A 14,228-nucleotide genomic window follows, 5' to 3' on the forward strand; every position below is an offset into this window, starting at 1 on the left:
GATTTTAGCCGGCGTAGCTAAGATCATTTTGCTGTTCTCGGCCATTCTGAGGAGTGAGGTAAACTTCAGATCAGGGGACAGCGGGCAGGTTCACCTGCAAAGAGGTATGTAGCAGTATATTATTTTCTGAGGAATGGAATTGACTGAGAAAATACTGCCAATACCGATATAATGTAAGTTCAGCCTTAAATGCAGTAGTAGCAACTGGTATCAGGCTGTTATGTTTATATGTTTACACTTCAGTATTCTGGGGAATGGCACTTCACTGGGATAATACTGTATGCATAAAACTTTTAGCCTAACTTGCAGTGGGAACGACTAGCAGCAGGCTTTTTAATGACACTTCATTTTATTTGATTTTAAACGTTTTGCTGGCATGTTAAATCGTTTTTTTATCTGAGGTACTGGGTGAAAAATTGTTTTGGGCACTGTTTTTCCACTTGGCTGTCGTTTATTTTAATTTAAGACAGTTTACTGAACTTCCCTCACTGTTGTGTGTGAGGGGGAGGGGCCTATTTTGGCGCTTTTGCTACGCATCAGAAATTCAGTCACAAGTCTGTTTTCTTCCCTGCATGATCCGGATCGTCTCTACAGAGCTCAAGGGTCTTCAAAAATTATTTTGAGGGAGGTAATCACTCACAGCAGACCTGTGAGATTGTGCTTTGACTGTGATAAAAAACGTTTATATTTTGTACATTTTTTCTGCTATTTAAGGGTTAGTTATCCATTACTAATGGGGGCAATCCTTTGCTAATTTGTGTTTTTACCGGGAAAAATTTGATTTTATAGTTTCTCCGGTTCATTGTTACTCAACTGTCATAATTTTTTTCTGTGCTTCTTAAAGGCACAGTACGTTTTTCATATTACTTGTAAATTGAGTTGAAAAGTATTTCCAAGCTTGCTAGTTTAATTGCTAGTGTGTTAAACATGTCTGACTTAGAGGAATATCTATGTGCTATATGTGCTAAAGCCAAGGTGGAGCCCAATAGAAATTTATGTACTAATTGCATTGATGCTACTTTAAATAAAAGTCAATCTGTACAAATTGAACATCATTCACCAAACAACGAGGGGGAAGTTATGCCGACTAACTTGCCTCACGTGTCAGTACCTGCATCTCCCGCTCGGGAGGTGCGTGATATTGTAGCGCCGAGTACTTCAGGGCGGCCATTACAAATCACATTACAGGACATGGCTAATGTTATGACTGAAGTTTTGTCTAAATTACCAGAACTTAGAGGTAAGCGAGATCACTCTGGGGTGAGAACAGAGTGCGCTGATAATAATAGGGCCATGTCAGATACTGCGTCACAATTTGCAGAACATGAGGACGGAGAGCTTCAATCTGCAGGTGACGGATCTGATCCCAATAGAGTGGATTCAGACATTTCAAACTTTAAGTTTAAGCTAGAAAACCTCCGTGTACTGCTAGGGGAGGTATTAGCGGCTCTGAATGATTGTAACACCGTTGCAATCCCAGAGAAATTATGTAGGCTGGATAGATACTATGCGGTACCGGCGAGTACTGACGTATTTCCTATACCTAAGAGGCTTACAGAGATAATTACTAAGGAGTGATATAGGCCCGGTGTACCCTTTTCCCCCCCTCCTGTATTTAGAAAGATGTTTCCAATAGACGCCACCACACGGGACTTATGGCAGACGGTCCCTAAGGTGGAGGGAGCGGTTTCTACTCTGGCTAAGCGTACCACTATCCCGGTGGAGGATAGCTGTGCCTTTTCAGATCCAATGGATAAAAAATTAGAGGGTTACCTTAAGAAAATGTTTGTTCAACAAGGTTTTATATTGCAACCCCTTGCATGTATTGCGTCTGTCACGGCTGCGGCCGCTTTTTGGTCCGAGTCTCTGGAAGAGACTCTTGACTCAATAACTATAGATGAGATTTCAAATAAGCTTAAAACCCTTAAGCTAGCTAATTCATTTGTTTCAGATGCCGTAGTACATTTAACTAAACTTACGGCTAAGAATTCTGGATTCGCCATTCAGGCACGTAGAGCACTGTGGCTAAAATCCTGGTCAGCTGATGTTACTTCTAAATCTAAATTACTTAACATACCTTTCAAAGGGCAGACCTTATTCGGGCCCGGTTTGAAAGAAATTATCGCTGACATTACAGGAGGTAAAGGCCATGCCCTGCCTCAAGACAGAGCCAAACCTAGGGCTAGACAGTCTAATTTTCGTGCCTTTCGTAATTTCAAGGCAGGAGCAGCATCAACTTCCTCTGCACCAAAATAGGAAGGAGCTGTTGCTCGCTACAGACAAGGCTGGAGACCTAACCAGTCCTGGAACAAGGGCAAGCAGGCCAGAAAACCTGCTGCTGCCCCTAAGACAGCATGAATTGAGGGCCCCCGATCCGGGAACGGATCTAGTGGGGGGCAGACTTTCTCTCTTTGCCCAGGCTTGGGCAAGAGATGTCCAGGATCCCTGGGCTTTAGAGATCATATCTCAGGGATATCTTCTGGACTTCAAAACCTCTCCCCCAAAAGGGAGATTTCATCTTTCAAGGTTGTCAACAAACCAAATAAAGAAAGAGGCGTTTCTACGCTGTGTACAAGATCTCTTACTAATGGGAGTGATCCACCCGGTTCCGCGGTCGGAGCACGGACAGGGGTTTTACTCAAATCTGTTTGTGGTTCCCAAGAAAGAAGGAACCTTCAGACCAATCTTGGATTTAAAGATCCTAAACAAATTCCTAAGAGTTCCATCGTTCAAAATGGAAACTATTCGGACAATCTTACCCATGATCCAAAAGGGTCAGTACATGACCACAGTGGATTTAAAGGACGCTTACCTTCACATACCGATTCACAAAGATCATTACCGGTATCTAAGGTTTGCCTTCCTAGACAGGCATTACCAGTTTGTAGCTCTTCCATTCGGATTGGCTACGGCTCCAAGAATCTTCACAAAGGTTCTGGGCGCTTTTCTGGCAGTACTAAGACCGCGAGGAATTTCGGTAGCTCCGTACCTAGACGACATTCTGATACAAGCTTCAAGCTTTCAAACTGCCAAGTCTCATACAGAGTTAGTACTGGCATTTCTAAGGTCGCATGGGTGGAAGGTGAACGAAAAGAAGAGTTCTCTCTTTCCACTCACAAGAGTTCCCTTCTTGGGGACTCTTATAGATTCTGTAGAAATGAAGATCTACCTGACAGAAGACAGGTTAACAAAGCTTCAAAATGCTTGCCGTGTCCTTCATTCCATTCAACACCCGTCAGTGGCTCAATGCATGGAGGTAATCGGCTTAATGGTAGCGGCGATGGACATAGTACCCTTTGCACGCCTACATCTCAGACCGCTGCAATTGTGCATGCTAAGTCAGTGGAATGGGGATTACTCAGATTTGTCCCCTACTCTGAATCTGGATCAAGAGACCAGAAATTCTCTTCTATGGTGGCTTTCTCGGCCACATCTGTCCAGGGGGATGCCATTCAGCAGGCCAGATTGGACAATTGTAACAACAGACGCCAGCCTACTAGGTTGGGGCGCTGTCTGGAATTCTCTGAAGGCTCAGGGATCATGGACTCAGGAGGAGAGTCTCCTTCCAATAAACATTCTGGAATTGAGGGCAGTTCTCAATGCCCTTCTGGCTTGGCCCCAGTTAACAACTCGGGGGTTCATCAGGTTTCAGTCGGACAACATCACGACTGTAGCTTACATCAACCATCAAGGAGGGACAAGAAGCTCCCTATCGATGATGGAAGTATCAAAGATAATTCGCTGGGCAGAGTCTCACTCTTGCCACCTGTCAGCGATCCACATCCCAGGAGTGGAGAACTGGGAGGCGGATTTCCTAAGTCGTCAGACTTTTCATCCGGGGGAGTGGGAACTTCATCCGGAAGTCTTTGCCCAAATACTTCGACGTTGGGGCAAACCAGAGATAGATTTCATGGCGTCTCGACAGAACGCCAAGCTTCCTTGTTACGGGTCCAGGTCCAGGGACCCGGGAGCGGTCCTGGTAGATGCTTTGACAGCACCTTGGACCTTCGGGATGGCTTATGTGTTTCCACCCTTCCCGATGCTTCCTCGATTGATTGCCAGGATCAAACAGGAGAGAGCATCGGTGATTCTAATAGCGCCTGCGTGGCCACGCAGGACCTGGTATGCAGATCTAGTGGACATGTCATCCTGTCCACCTTGGTCTCTGCCTCTGAGACAGGACCTTCTGATTCAGGGTCCTTTCAAACATCAAAATCTAATTTCTCTGAAGCTGACTGCTTGGAAATTGAACGCTTGATTTTATCAAAGCGTGGATTTTCTGAGTCAGTAATTGATACCTTAATACAGGCTAGGAAGCCTGTTACCAGAAAGATTTACCATAAAATATGGCGTAAATACTTACATTGGTGCGAATCCAAGAGTTACTCATGGAGTAAGGTTAGGATTCCTAGGATATTGTCTTTTCTACAAGAAGGTTTAGAAAAGGGTTTATCTGCTAGTTCCTTAAAGGGACAGATCTCAGCTCTGTCCATTCTTTTACACAAACGTCTGTCAGAAGTTCCAGACGTTCAGGCTTTTTGTCAGGCTTTGGCCAGGATTAAGCCTGTGTTTAAAACTGTTGCTCCACCATGGAGCTTAAACTTAGTTCTTAACGTTTTACAGGGTGTTCCGTTTGAACCCCTTCATTCCATTGATATCAAATTGTTATCTTGGAAAGTTCTGTTTTTAATGGCTATTTCCTCGGCTCGAAGAGTCTCTGAGTTATCGGCCTTACATTGTGATTCTCCTTATCTGATTTTTCATTCAGACAAGGTAGTTCTGCGTACTAAACCTGGGTTCTTACCTAAGGTAGTCACTAATAGGAATATCAATCAAGAGATTGTTGTTCCATCATTGTGTCCTAATCCTTCTTCAAAGAAGGAACGACTTCTACACAATCTAGATGTAGTCCGTGCCCTGAAATTTTATTTACAGGCAACTAAAGATTGCCTGTTTGTCGTTTATTCTGGACAGAGGAGAGGTCAAAAAGCTTCTGCTACCTCTCTCTCTTTTTGGCTTCGTAGCATAATACGTTTAGCTTATGAGACTGCTGGACAGCAGCCTCCTGAAAGAATTACAGCTCATTCTACTAGAGCTGTGGCTTTCACTTGGGCCTTTAAGAATGAGGCCTCTGTTGAACAGATTTGCAAGGCTGCAACTTGGTCTTCTCTTCATACTTTTTCCAAATTTTACAAATTTGACACTTTTGCTTCTTCGGAGGCTGTTTTTGGGAGAAAGGTTCTTCAGGCAGTGGTTCCTTCCGTATAAAGATCCTGCCTGTCCCTCCCGTCATCCGTGTACTTTAGCTTTGGTATTGGTATCCCAGAAGTAATGATGACCCGTGGACTGACTACACTTAACAGGAGAAAACATAATTTATGCTTACCTGATAAATTCCTTTCTCCTGTAGTGTAGTCAGTCCACGGCCCGCCCTGTTTTTTATGGCAGGTCTAAATTTTTAAATTATACTCCAGTCACCACTGCACCCTTTAGCTTCCCCTTTCTCGTTGGTTCTCGGTCGAATGACTGGGTGTGACGTAGAGGGGAGGAGCTATATAGCAGCTCTGCTTGGGTGATCCTCTTGCACTTCCTGTTGGGGAGGAGTTAATATCCCAGAAGTAATGATGACCCGTGGACTGACTACACTACAGGAGAAAGGAATTTATCAGGTAAGCATAAATTATGTTTTTTTTTTTTTTTTAAATATTTTATTTTTCCAGTACCATATACAGTGAAAAACATTGTGAATTACATAATAAAGCTACTTAAATGCAATTTTTGTCAAACATAATCACTGCAATAGCACCATAGTTTTCATTTTTCAAATCTCCTCCCTCCTCCATTACACCTTCCACTCTCCTGGTGCCCAGCTCACCCCCCTTACTGAGGGAGACAATAGAAAACATAAACATATACCTTCTAACATTTGCAACAGCAACATACTAGCATATTGCAACATAGGGGTGTCAGAAGAGGTACTTATCTCTCTCCCTCCCCAGAGCTTATCCATTTCCTGTCCCCCTCCCCGGGCGCCACCCCAGGGTCCACTGTGTTCCTATTTTACACACATCAAGTTTTGGTTATTGTGTCTGACTTCTAAGTAAATATGTTCCACTTCCCATGTAATTGGGCATTCAGTATAAACTCAGCATCTTTGAATGGGTAAATAATCTGTTTTTGGTGTGCCAGATCCAGAGTGTTTATAAAGGGTTCCCATTTAGTCATGATTTTTTTTGTTCTGCGTGTTATGTCTCCCTGTGTGTCAAGTTGTTCATATATCATTTGCTTTCTCACTGTTTCCTTGAGTTGTGTTAGGCTTGGTGGCGTCTGCGACATCCATTGCCTCAAAATGAGTTTTCTGGCATGTAGTATTACGTTATATATGAACTCCGTGTGTTTGCGTATCTTTGTTTGTGAGTGTAGAAATATCACCAGTTCGTCTGACCAATGGATCTTTTCCCCTGTACATTTTTCCAACCACCTCTGTGACATTCCTCAGAATTTTGTTAATTTCGAGCAGCTCCACATCATGTGTAATATGTTCTGATTGGGGTGTGAGCATTTCGGGCATAGTCCCGATGTATCAGGCTTCTACTTGTGGAACATTTTGGGTGTTATGTATGCATTGTGGACCAGTTTGGTGTGGGATTCCCTTATTTCATTTGATAAGGAAGCTCTCCTCACTTCCACAAAGCTCTGCTCCACACATTGATCTGTAATATTATGTCCTATCATGGTTCCCCAGACTGCTCGCAGATGTTCTATATTAGCCTTATTTGGTTTTGATTGGAGCATGTTATATGTGTGTGAGATGGATATCATCCCTCCCCTTGTCAACCTCAAGAGTTTGTAAATGTCACAGTTAAGCTCTAACATATTCCCAGTTCTCAGGAGATCCTGCACATAATGTTTTACCTGGAGGTAAGCAAAATGATGAGAGTTGGGTATGCCATAGTCTCTCTGCAAGTCTACAAAAGGCCGGACAGTGGTCCCATTGTCTGATAAAATTTGCTTTAGAGTTTTAACCCCCATTCCTCCCATTGTTTGAATGGTTTTGTGGTGAATCCTGCAGGGAAGTCTGGATTGCCCCTCAGTGGTAAAAATACTGTGTGATTATGTCAGACTCCAAGAGTTTACACAACTTCCACCACGCCTTTATGGGATGGCGGAGAAGGCCTGCCCCCCCCCCAGAATGGGATCTGCCTGCGTGCGATTCATGTGTGGAAGCATTTTTAATGACCACGGTTTGATAATTTCTGATTCCAGTGAGTGGTCAGTAAAATGGCCCCCGTCCACCAGCCAGTCCATGACATACTTTGCCAAAGCTGCCCAGTTGTAGTGTTCGATGTTCGGAAGTCCCATGCCTCCCTGCTCTGGCTGACAAGTCAGTTTCTGATAACTAATTCTGTGTTTTTTTCCCCCTCCAAAGGAAGTGTAAAATGTCTCTATTTAATGTCCCAAGATCCTTCTTGTGTAATAACTCAGGGAGCATTTGTAGGGTATAGAGGAGCATAGGGAACAGGATCATTTTGATGAGCCCCACTCTCCCCGACAATGTCAGTGGTAATGAGGTCCAATTCAGTAGCATTTGTTTTAGGTTCTGCAGTAGTGCTTTAAAGTTAACTGAGTACCATTGGGTAGGATTCCTAGTTAGGTTGATGCCTAGATATTTAAATGTGTGTGAGATTACTTTAAAGTTATCTTCCAATGGTGCACTAGGGTCGTTATTCTGGAGCCATAGTAGCTCAGACTTGTCTTTATTTATCCGGTACCCTGAAATTTCACTAAACTCAGCTATCACTCTCAGTATTTTGGGGATATTCTCTCTGGGGTCTCCTGTGTAAAGTACCATATCTTCAGCAAAGAGTGACAGGTGGATGGTCTCTCTGCCTATATTCAATCCTGCTGTTTCCTTTCTGATCTTAATCGCTAGGGGTTCCAATGCTAGATCAAACAGGAGGGGTAAAAGGGGACATCCCTGTCTGGTGCCCCTCTTAAGAAGGAATGTTTTCGATGGCGTCCCATTTATCAGGACCACCGCATGGGGGGTATTATAGATGGTCTCGATTGCTCTCATATAGGGTCCCTTTATGCCAAATTGTCCCAGGGTTGTGAATAGATGATCTCATAGTATCTTACTGAATGCTTTTTCAGTGTCCACTAGGATCAAACAGGCCTCCTTCGCATTCTGATCTCTGTCCCCATCCCATTTCTCCCAAAAATATGTCAGTACTAATTGTAATTTTCTCATGTTTTTGACTGCTGACCTACCCTTGACGAACCCGGTTTGATCGTCCTGAACTAGGAGGGGGAGTACCCCCGCCAACCTGTTGGCCAATATCTTGGTAAATAATTTATAGTCGGAATTTAACAGGGAGATTGGTCTGTAGGATGCTGTAAGCAGGGGGTCCCTATCAGGTTTGGGGAGGACTGTGATATTTGCTTCTGTGAATCTGTTGGATAATTTTGCTTTTCCTTCTAAAATTGCGTTATATAGTAGGGCAAGGGTGTCTGCAGTTTCTACACTAAGCATTTTATAGAATTCCCCTGGCAGTCCATCAGGTCCCGGAGTTTTTTCTAGTGGAAGTGATTCAATGGCCTTGATGATTTCTAGGGGTTGAATTTGGGCATTGAGTGTTTGTACTTGGTCCTCGTCTAACTGCGGTAGTGTTAAATCCCTCCAAAAGTGCTCTTTCTTTTCTGGGTCAATGTCTTGGGAGTCATATAGGTTAGAGTAATATGAAGTGAATGCCTGCTGTATATCTGAGTCTTGAGTAAGTATATTATCCTTGTCCTTGATAGCTATTATAGTGTTTGGTTTTCAATCTAACCTCGTGAGTCTTGCTAGCAATTTCCCAGTGCGGTTTCCATATCGGTAATATTTAGCCTGTGAACGAATCTGAGCAGCAATCGTTGTTTGAATAAGATATGTGTCTCTAAGATCTTTGACCTCCCTGTATTTAATTCTATTCTGTTCTGTGGGATTTCGCAAGTACTTATTTCTGGCTTTAAGCAACTGACGCAGAAGCAATTCCCCTCTCATTCTATGTGTTTTTCTAACTTTGGCCGCGTACGCAGTCACCACCCCCCTCAACACCGCCTTTGCTGATTCCCAAAAGAGTGAGATATCGCTTAAATGCTGGGTATTTAGTTCCTTATACGCCAACCACTCCCCAATCAAGAATTTACGCAAGTTAAGGTCATGATATTAGTGTAATGGAAATCTCCACCTGTGTGTCTGTCTATGTGGTGCATCCGTGTCCATGTATAGTGAGACTGGTGCATGATCTGAGATGGTTATAGGGTCAATCTTGATGTCAGCAATGTGGGGGCAAAAGGAGCTGGCGACTAAAAAGTAATCTATGCGAGATAGGGTCGTTTTTCGCCGGGTGTAAGCAAGTGTAATCTCGGGCCTCTGGATTTCTGTCTCTCCAGACATCCGAGAGAGATAAGGCGCTTTTAAAATTTGATAAGATACGAGTTTCCCTCTTTGAGCCTTTCCACATTATTTTCTGTTGTGATATAGAGTTTGGGTTGCGGAACCTGTCCGCTGGTGTGTGTGGAGCTATATTGAAGTCACCCCCACTACAATTGGAAGCTCTGAGAACTGAATGAGCTGGGTCTGTAGTTGGGTCAGAATTTTTTTCTTTTCGGTATGAGGACCATACACACCACAGAGTACCATGTGCAGTGCCCCTATTTTTAGTTTTACTATCAGATACCTTCCCTCTGTGTCTGCTACAGTTTGTGTGACCGTGTAACTTAGACCTTTGCGGAAGAGGACCGCCACTCCCCTAGCCCTCTTTCCCTCATAGGTGGTATTCAAAACCTCTCCCACCCAGCCCTGCCTGAGTTTTTGATGTTCTTTCTGTGAAAGGTGTGTCTCTTCTAGTATTGCTATGTCTGTCCTTATGGTGTTCAGCTGTCTAAGTATTGCTTTTCTCTTTATTGGGAACGTAATCCCTCCCACATTCCATGTGGTCAGTTTCATTTTGTGTTTGAGTATATGTCTGTTAGGTGTATCAGGTTTCAATATCTAGCACAAGTGCATATGTTGTGACACAAGTATGTTACAGAATGTGTGCAGGCAGATAGTACTCACTGTGGTGCTTACCAGATCAACTCCTTCTCCTTTCCCCCCCAGAGTGGCACCCAGAGGCAGGACAAATCGGCTCTTTCCTCTTTCCTTAATGCAAATGGTTAGTACATCCAACGAACAATGCATACAACCATAAAGAAAAGACAACGAAAATAGTTACCCCCTCCCCCAACAATCCCAACTTGTCAACACTGAACTAAAGTTCTAGTCTAACAATACAAGAGGTCTCCCCCTCCCCTCACTTTGCAAGGATACATTTCTTCAATGCTGTAACTTTGCCTGTCCTTTATTCTTGATTATCTTCTGCCGACCTGGCCCAAAACTCCAACCTAAGCAGCAGAGTCATCTTCATTTGCAATTTGCCGCTCCTCGCCCTCCCTTTGTAGTGAAGTTTCAGCAAATTGGGTGAGTCAAAGAACAGTGGTCCTCTCGCAGTATTGAGTCTCAATCTTGCTGGGAACAGCAGGGCTGCAGTTCTGCCTTGTTCCAATAGTTGTTTGCAATATGGTGAGAATTCTCGTCTTCTGGCAGCCACTGCCGCAGAATAATCCTGGAATAAATATATTCTTTTTCCATTGTATTCCAGTGTAGGAGCCTTTCTGTATGCTTGTAAGATGGATACTTTGTCCTTAAAGTTGAGGTATTTCACCATGACTTGACGCGGTGGCTGGTTTTTCTCACTTTGCTTTCTCTGGTCACCCACTCTGTGTGCTCTTTCCACTGTGTAAGGTAGACACTCTTTTGAAATGTTGAGCAGACCCGGCAAGGTGTTCTCTGCAAACTCCACCAGTTGTGAGCCTGGAAGTGACTCAGAGACGCCCACTATCCTTAGATTATTTCAACGCGACCTGTTTTCCAGGTTGTCGATTTTTGCCCACAGCCGTTCATTCTATTGTTGTAAGGTGTGTACATGGGCTTCAGTTTCTCTGTGCCGATTTTCCCCATCTGCTACCTTCTGCTCCACCTGTGTTAGTCTACCATTAAAATATTTGACTTCCGCTGTGAGAGAGTCCATACCAGTTTGAAGCTGGTCAATCTTTGGCAGGAAGAGCGCTGAGATCTGGGAAACAATTGGATGGGTGTCCATGAGGCTGGCGGGCACTGTGTCCTCAGCCTGCCCTGAAGCCTGTTGGTGCTCTACCTGATGTTTTTTCTTGTCCGCATTCTTCAATCTGTTTGTCATTGTATCTGTTTTTTTTGGAATAAGAATCGTAATACTTTTGAATACAGTTCAGAGAGTCCCACAGTTGCTATTTCAACTGCACACAACAAAGACAGTGTAGTTAATAGGGTTTAGAGAATAAATGAACAGTGGCAATTAGGCCTGAGTGTGCCAGATCTTTCAAGTTAACCAGCAATATTTAGTTAGCGGTGGGTGAGCGAGGGGATGAAGGCCCGCATGTCTTAGCCCTGCATTATGGAGGGTAGTGGTATCACCTCTTTGTTAGAAGGGTAGTTAAACAAAGCACCAGGAAGAGCAGTGCAAGTGTCCCCCCTGGTGAAGTTGGGCAGGTTGCTGTATTCAATGGTGGATTTATTTCTGTACCACGGGGTCTTTATGCTGTAACTATGTGTTTACAAGTCCTGAGGCCATCAGGGAGAAGAAAAAGAAGAGTCTGTTCCTGTCAGTTTAATCTTTCAGCTGCAGAGAATATGGGGGTAGCAGCCGGTCCCTCACTTATGTTGTCTCCTTACCTGCCCCTTTCTCTTCCTCTTCCAGCTATTTTCCACTGCGTGGCAGCAATTAACCTCTGCACCAGCCCTGATGTAGTTAGGCTAAGGATTGCCTGTTTATTATTAGTTCCGTTACTTGTGCTTGGTGTCTCTGTCTAGATGGCCCTTGTAATCAAAATTGTTAATATGGCAGTAAAGGGTTTAATCTTCAGCCTGCTGCGCAATCACAACTCCTCAATTACTCTCTGCTTTTATTTCCAGGGCTTTATTCTGTCCCAATATTGTGTGCTCAGCCTGCCTAGACTGACTATGTGAGTTCAGCCCCTGGGTCTTAACTTTTGTGGTAGTACTGCTGGGATTTGCACTTTATTACTTTAGTGCGTCACACACCTTCACCTTCCCCTCCAATTGGCAAACTGGCGTTTAACCGCCAAATCTTTAACTTACCCCTTCGACCGGACCAGTCGCTCAGCTGCCCCCAAACACTGACAGGGGATCTGTGGCCCTGCAGCTATCTTCCGATGCAGGTCTGGAGCTGTTGCTAGATCAACTGCTATGGCTGCAGCCTTTCCGCTCCGCTCCTTTCTAGCGCTGCTTCACGGTGGGGGAGTCAGATGACAGACTCCTCGCCTTTGCCACTCCGGACAAGAGAATATACCCCTTGCCAAGGATTGTGGCTTGTTCTGGGCTGTTTTGGGTGAACTTGATTAGGTAGCAGAGGTTGAAAGTCCGGAGCTCCTCTCCCCTGCTTCCACTCGCAGCGCCCGCCCACCGGAAGTCCCTCAGGTGTCACATTTATAGCATCTTCCTTTCCTCTTGCAGGTGACACATTTATAGCGTCTTCCTTTCCTCTTGCAGGTGTCACATTTATAGCGTCTTCCTTTCCTCTTGCAGGTGTCACATTAATAGCGTCTTCCTTTCCTCTTGCAGGTGTCACATTTATAGCGTCTTCCTTTCCTCTTGCAGGTGTCACATTTATAGCGTCTTCCTTTCTTCTTGCAGGTGTCACATTTATAGCGTCTTCCTTTCCTCTTGCAGGTGTCACATTTATAGCGTCTTCCTTTCCTCTTGCAGGTGTCACATTTATAGCGTCTTCCTTTCCTCTTGCAGGTGTCACATTTATAGCGTCTTCCTTTCCTCTTGCAGTTGTCACATTTATAGCATCTTCCTTTCCTCTTGCAGGTGACACATTTATAGCGTCTTCCTTTCCTCTTGCAGGTGTCACATTTATAGCATCTTCCTTTCCTCTTGCAGGTGTCACATTTTATAGCGTCTTCCTTTCTTTTTGCAGTTGTCACATTTATAGCGTCTTCCTTTCTTCTTGCACGTGTCACATTTATAGGTCTCTAGTTATCCAGCCGTCAACCTCAAATACGCTGGAATTCCGCAGCGTATTTGTGGCGAGGCTGATTCGCCTAAGTTATCAAGCCCTGCTGTCCGGCAAAAGTAGAATATAGTGACATAAGCTTCGATCCGCCGGACTCAGTCCGACACAGATCGATTCTTACGTCACTCCAGATGTTCCGAATGCAAGTTCGGCACAATCTGACTACTTTTGGAAGTTATCAAATGACTACCAGGTACGCTCGGCAATTTTCCGGCCCAGCGTACCTGGTTTTCAATCCGCCGCCCTGGAGGTGGCGGATCCCATAGGAATTAAGGGGAGTCTGACCATAGCGAAAGTTCATGTTCGCTGCTGCCCGACATCCCATTGATTCCTATGGGAAGTGTCTACACCTAACACCCTAACATGTACCTGAGTCTAAACACCCCTAATCTGCCCCCCTACACCACCGCCACCTATATTAAACATGGTAACCCCTAAACCGCCGCTCCCGGAGCCCACCGCCACTCTAATAAACTGATTAACCCCTAAACCGCCGCTCCCGGACCCCGCCGCCACCTACATAATACCTATTAACCCCTATCCTGCCCCCCCTATACCGCCGCCACCTATAATTAATTTTTTAATCCCTATCCTGCCGATCCCGTACCCCGCCGCAACTAAATAAATTGTTTAACCCCCTACACCGCCGCTCCCCGACCCCCCCGCCACCTATATTAAACTTATTAACCCCTAATCTGCCCCCCCACACCGTCGCCACCTATAATAAATTTATTAACCCCTATCCTGCCCCCCCTAAACCGCCGCCATCTATATTAAACTAATTAACCCCTAAACATAAGTCTAACACTAACCCTAACACCCCCCTAACTTAAATATTATTTTAATAAATCTAAATAAAAATTACTCTTATTAACTAAATTAATCCTATTTAAAACTAAATACTTACCTATAAAATAAACCCTAATATAGCTACAATATTGCTAATAATTATATTGTAGCTATTTTAGGATTTATTATTACAAGATTTTTAAGCTAATTACACCTAATCTAAGCCCCCTAATAAAATAACAAAGCCCCCCAAAATAAAAAAAAATGCCCTACCCTCAT

The sequence above is a fragment of the Bombina bombina genome, chromosome 7, assembly GCF_027579735.1.
Source record: "Bombina bombina isolate aBomBom1 chromosome 7, aBomBom1.pri, whole genome shotgun sequence".
Classification (NCBI taxonomy): Eukaryota; Metazoa; Chordata; class Amphibia; order Anura; family Bombinatoridae; genus Bombina; species Bombina bombina.